This window comes from Tupaia chinensis, unplaced genomic scaffold (genome assembly GCF_000334495.1).
Source record: "Tupaia chinensis unplaced genomic scaffold, TupChi_1.0 Scaffold000218_1, whole genome shotgun sequence".
NCBI lineage: Eukaryota > Metazoa > Chordata > Mammalia > Scandentia > Tupaiidae > Tupaia > Tupaia belangeri.
Genome location: NW_006159693.1, coordinates 10,211 through 16,169, shown reverse-complemented (window position 1 = coordinate 16,169; position 5,959 = coordinate 10,211).

Here is a 5,959-nt window from a genome sequence, read left to right as displayed (position 1 = left end):
CACAAGGCTGGGGGCTGCGGTGGAGATCCAGAGCCGGGTTGGGAGGAGCGAGGGCAAGAGGAGGGTTTGCCCTTGCACCCTGGAGCCTGGCGGGGCCGGCTCCATGCCAGGCTGTGCAGGTCGGTCTGCAGTGGGGCTGCTTTTTTTGGCGTGTGTTCCCAGTGAAAAGTCAGCGCCGAGCCCCACAGACCTACAGCGTATCCCACAGAGCTGTGCTGGGAGCGCTGCAGGTGAGCCTGCGGGGGATGTGAAGGGAGCGCCCCCACCGCTGCTGCTCCCAGAAGGTTAGTTTCGTCCAGGCTGGACGCGGGTCCCTCTGGCTCCCTGGCTTGCTACAACACCGGGAAGCAGGTCCAAATTCCAGCGGACTTAGGGAAAGCTGCGCCCTGAGCTGGAGCCCCTTTGAAGTGTGACCTGGACTGTGTGCTCCTGGATGCAGCCCCAGGCGCTGTGCATCCTTTGCCTGTTAGTGGCCCCGCCCAGGCCCATTTGTGAGTTCTGTGCAGATGCCAAGGTGGGAGGAGTGCAGGGTGCCAGTGAGTCTGTATTGCCCGTGCCCTGAGGTCCCTTCCAGTCTTTGTCCCTGGTATTTCAGGGACTGTGTATTTGGGCCAGTCTCCCATTTCACAGCCTCCTCTGGGTATCTGCCTGTCTATGGTCGCTTTCTGCGGAGAGGCTGTGGCAAGTCTGGACTGGGTTGCTCCTAGGTGAGGGAGGGCCCCCACTGTCCCCCCTCTGAGGCTCAGCTGTGACACTGTTCTGGCCATGTTTACAGGTGAGAGATGGTATTTTATTGTGTGTTAGTTTTCATTTTCCTGGTGATTAGTGATACTGAGCATTTTTTCATATATGTATTGTCATTTGCTTGACCTTTTATGAAAAATGTCTATTCGGTTTTGCTCATTTTTTATTGGGTTATTTTCTTTTATTGGGTTATTTCTTATTGGGTGATTTATCTTGTGGTTGCGAAGAGAAGTCGCTTGCACATCTTCTGGACAAAGACTAATTATATTAGGCATCCTCCCAAATATCTAATCTAACCAGCATTTTGCAGTAAAGTATTTCCTCAACCTTTGAGGTCAATAAAATGAATGAGAAGGGGCCGGCAGCTGGTGTAGTGATTAAGGCACTGGACTCCCACATGACCAACCATGGTTCGAGTCCCAGACCCAGCAGCTTGAAACGCACACCAGGTGCATGTGTGTGCCCAAGATCCTAAGAGGAGAATGGAGGAGAAAAGATTGTGGTGTGGCCTTCCCCACGGGGGATGATTTCTCCCTTTCGGTCTTTCTGTTTCTATGACAAGGGCATGCACTCTATAGCAAAAATTTCTCAGGAAAAAATAAAAAAGAAATGAGGATAGTCTTTGGAGTTACTTTTTAAATATCAGGGTTTTTTTTTTTGTAAGATATTTTTGCTATAATAGGGCATGTGTGCTTGCAAGAGACACAGACAGAAGGCAAGAAGTCATTCCCTAGGGGTGATGGTCATGGCGCAAAAATGAGAAAAGTGAATGTGAAGGGACAAAGATATGACATACATTTTATGCCATCTTTTTGGAAGGCTATTATATTTATATTTTATATTTGTATTCACTGCCTTACAAATATTTTGAACAACCAAAAAAGTTTGCCCAGTTGGGAAAGTAGTGATGCTCAGTTTTAACGTTCTGCCAGTATTCTTTCCTTTGGTAAATCCAACCTTTGAAGTGTGATTTCTTACAGGTTATGGATGTGCCAAATATATTTCTTAAAATGTGTTTTGTTATAGAAACAGAATGATTAAAATATGTTTCATTTCATTTGGAAAGATACTGATTAAACTTACTTCTCTAGTTTGATTCAGATTTTGTGTCTTAAATTTCTCATCGTAGCTCACGTCACCAACATTTGAGTTATACATTTTCTTTCTCTTGTAAGCAAGTTTTGCTTTAAGGCACAAGTGCTCACCAGAGAGACAAGTGAGAAATCACTGCCCAGGGGGTATGGCCATGCCACAATCTCTTCTGCTCCATTCTATGCTTGAGATTTGGGGCACGCACCCACACATGCCTGAAGTGAGTTTCAAGCCACCAGGTTCAGAACTCTAATGGCAGTCAACCATGGGTGAGACCAGCAATGTAACCGCTACACCATCTGCTGTTCCCAAATTACACATTTTGAAACATATTTTTCAGTGTCCTATGTCAAAATCTGTAGGGGCCACAGTTTGCATGGTGATTAAGGCACTGGATTGTCATAGTCTAACAGGGTTTGTGTCCTGGACCTGACAGCTTGGGTCTTCACTTACCCTCTCCCTGTTTCTCTCCAGTGCACATGTGTGCCCTATAGCATGTTAAAAATGTAACAACAGTGGGGCCATCAAGTGGAATAGTGGTTAGGGCACTGCACTCCCACATGGTTGGCCACAGTTTGAGTCTCAGACCAAGTAGATTGAAACTCACACCATGCACATGTCCATGTTTGCCCAAAACCCTGCCAGGAGAATGAAGCAGAATGGACTGAAACTTCTGGGGATCTATTTTTCACTTTCTGTGTTTTTGTCTCTCTGGTGAGCACCCACAAACTCTAGCAAATATCTCTCTATAATGAAATTGATAACAATAAAATTAAATAAATAATTCTTTGTAAACAAATGAACTCTGTTAAGATCAAAAAACAAATTCACTTTCCTTTTATCTATTTATTTTACCTACCACTTATTAAAATATTATCTCTATAGTGTTATCTCAACGCAGTTGAATGTGAAATAGTTACACACTATTGTTCACAACTTATTCTTGCCCCATGCTTTGTTTCAGATAATCAAGACTCAAACATATGTGTTTGATCATCACCTATTTGATGTTATTTATACATGTAACTTTCTCACGATGAGGTCAGGACTCACTGCTTTGAGCCTTTTATTTTTTTAGTACCATGTTCACACCTGAACAGCTTGACTATATACAAAGTATTTGCCCAAACTAATTTTTTATCCATTAAAGTTTCCCTCTAGGAGACAGGTTATTTACTCAACCCCAGCAATTCCACAGTTGCATTCCCTACCCTCCCATTTCCATTAATCACTAGGCAATATTCTTTTTTTTTTTTTTGAGATGTTCTTGCTATAGGGCGCATGCACTCAAGTGAAAGACAGAGACAGAAAGCGAGAAATCATCCCCTGGGGGGATGGCCACACTGCAATCTCTTCTCCATTCTCCTCTCAGTATCTTGGGCAGGCACGCACACGTGCCCCGCGAGAGTTTAAGTCACTGGGTCTGGGAGTCGAACCATGGTCAACTACATGGGAGTCCAGTGACATAGCCATTACGCCAATTGCTGGTCCCTCAGTATTCTACTTTTAAGCCAAACAAACAAACAAACAAAAGCTTAAAAATTAATAAGGGGCAAGAAGGTGTTGTAAAAGCTTAGGCCACTGAATCAGTCACTATTTGAGGCCTGAACTCAGTGGCTTGAAACTCATGCCAGGAACTTCTGTGTGCATATGCAAAATCCCAAGAGGAGAATAAAGGGGAAGGGATTGCAGCATGACCACCCCGGCCACTCTCTCTGTATCTCCCCAATGAGTACAAGCACCCTAAATTAAAGGAAAGCATGCTTTTTTTTAATGAAAAGGGTAAAGTGGATACAAATTGATACAAAAGATTTTGAGAAGAAAACATTTATCTTCCATTTTCAAAGTAGCCCCAAGTATATTCAAACCTTTGTTCACATTAATCATTAAAACAGATATAAAGGCATCAGGTAAGATGAATGTCAAAGTGACCTCGAACCTAAGCCTTCCAAAGGTGTGTAAAAGGTTCTCTTATATGCAATTCTAATCCTTGTCACAGTCAACACCCAGTGTAGGCCTCCCCTTCGCAACGTTTTTGACTAGGTCTCACCTCGCTTTTTTTGAACCACTCCTGTAAGAGAACATGGCAGTTCACAAGGTGGTCCAGCCTGTGCCCAAACTGGCCTAACATTAGAAAGCCATTCCACAGGGACCAGCAGTTGGTATAATGGTTATGTTGCTGGGCTCTTATGTAGTTGATTGGGTTGGAGTCCCAGACCTGGTGGCTTAGACTCACACTGAGCACGTGTGCATGCGTGCTCAGGGTCCTGAGAGGAGAATGGAGGAGAAGGGATTGTGGCATGGCCATCTCCCTGGAGGTTGATTTCTCGCTTTCTGTCTCTCAGTCCCTCTCTGTTTTTATGGTGAGCACACGTGCCCTATAGGAAAAACCTCTAAGAAAAAAGGAAGTCATTCCACAAACCTCAGCCAGCCACATGGTCTTTAGCCAGCTCACAGAAGCAGCAGCTGACCACTGCTAGGACCCGAAAAACAAACAAACAGGGACAGCATGAGAGGGTATTTATAGACGGTTTATTAAATAAGGTATTCTGAAAGATTTGCTCTGGTTGGAGAAGAAGAAATGTAACTTCTTTTTTTCAGATTGGTTGATAATCGTTGAAGGACTGTCCAATCAGAACTAGCCTACAGGATTTGAGTCATCCAATCAGAACAAATATTCCAGATACCTCATTGGAATAGAGTGTTATAAATAAGCTGTACTGATCTCCCTTTCTTATTTTCTTTTCCAGAAGAGCCCAGGAAGGAAATGGGAATTCTATCCAGGGGTCCCAGCTGGAAGTTGTTACTGCTGCCCACTGGACTCGGCCCTGATGCTGTGCCCTGCTCATCAGGTAGGTGAAGGGCCTGCAGAAATCTGTACTGGCTTCTATTATCATGCCTTCCTAGTTGCGCCTGTCCCTCTTCCTACTTGCGCTTTGACTGATACAGGGTTGGTGGCTTGGATTTGGTCCTAGTGTGTTTATGTCTTGGTACTGACAGTAGTCACAAGTCAGGATAGTTGGTTTTCTTAAAACCTGATGTAGGTTTAAACATTCTGGTTCAGGATTATGTTATTGAATGCAGCATGGATGTTAAATATCTTAAAGAGAAACATTGATGTGTTTAAAATGCTGTAATAGAAATTCACGTCATGGAGACTCTTCTTTGGGTTTTGGCGAACAATGTCAAGAGGATTATTTTACTATTTTTTCATAAGCATCCTTCATATTGGATAGAAAGGTGGATGAGTAGGATAAAGGTCCTTACAATTTCTTTTGCTTAATGTCAAGAAGAGCTTTCCAAGGTTTGTTGTATTTATCTTATCTTGTCCGTATTAATATTATCCAGTACATGTTCATAGCTTGTCCTCTGTAAGAGTTAACCTAAAGAGACCTAACAGACATTTACAGTACATTTCATCAAGCACCTGCAAACTACAGAATGAGTTCATGAGCACAAATAACATTCCTCAGGGTAGGCCACCTGACAGGCTGCAAAGTAAACCTAAACAAATTTTTTGTTGCAATTGCCAAAGGGTGTGCACTCATCAGAGAGATTGGGGGCTGGTGGGCAGCCTCCTATGGGTGTAGTCACACCAAATCCCCTTTGCTCTATTTGTCCTGCTGGTTTTTTTGGTCATGCAGGCACACACTCTCTGCATGTGTTTCAAGCCAGGAGGACTATATTTCTCATTGTGGTCAACCTTGTGGCTTTAGCCTTTTAAAATCACTTGCTATGGAGCCAGCTCTCCACAAATTTTAAAAAATCAAAATCAGATTAAGTACCTGTTCTGAATATTATGGGGTAAACCTGGAAATAAGTAACAAGAGGCTCTTTGGAGACTGTACAGATACATGGAAATTACAGGATACTCTCCTGACTAACCAATGAATACGTTAAGAAGGGATTAATTTTTTGTGAAACAAGTGGAAACATAAAAAATACATATCAGTGAGATACAGTGAATCCACATGAAGCAGAAAGTTTATAGCAAATTTCAAATGCCTGCATCAGGGAACCAGCAGTTAGCGTAATGGCTATGTCGCTGGACTCCCATGTAGTCGACCACTGTTCACGTCCCAGACCCAGTAGCTTAAAACTCATGCCAGGCGCGTGTGCATGC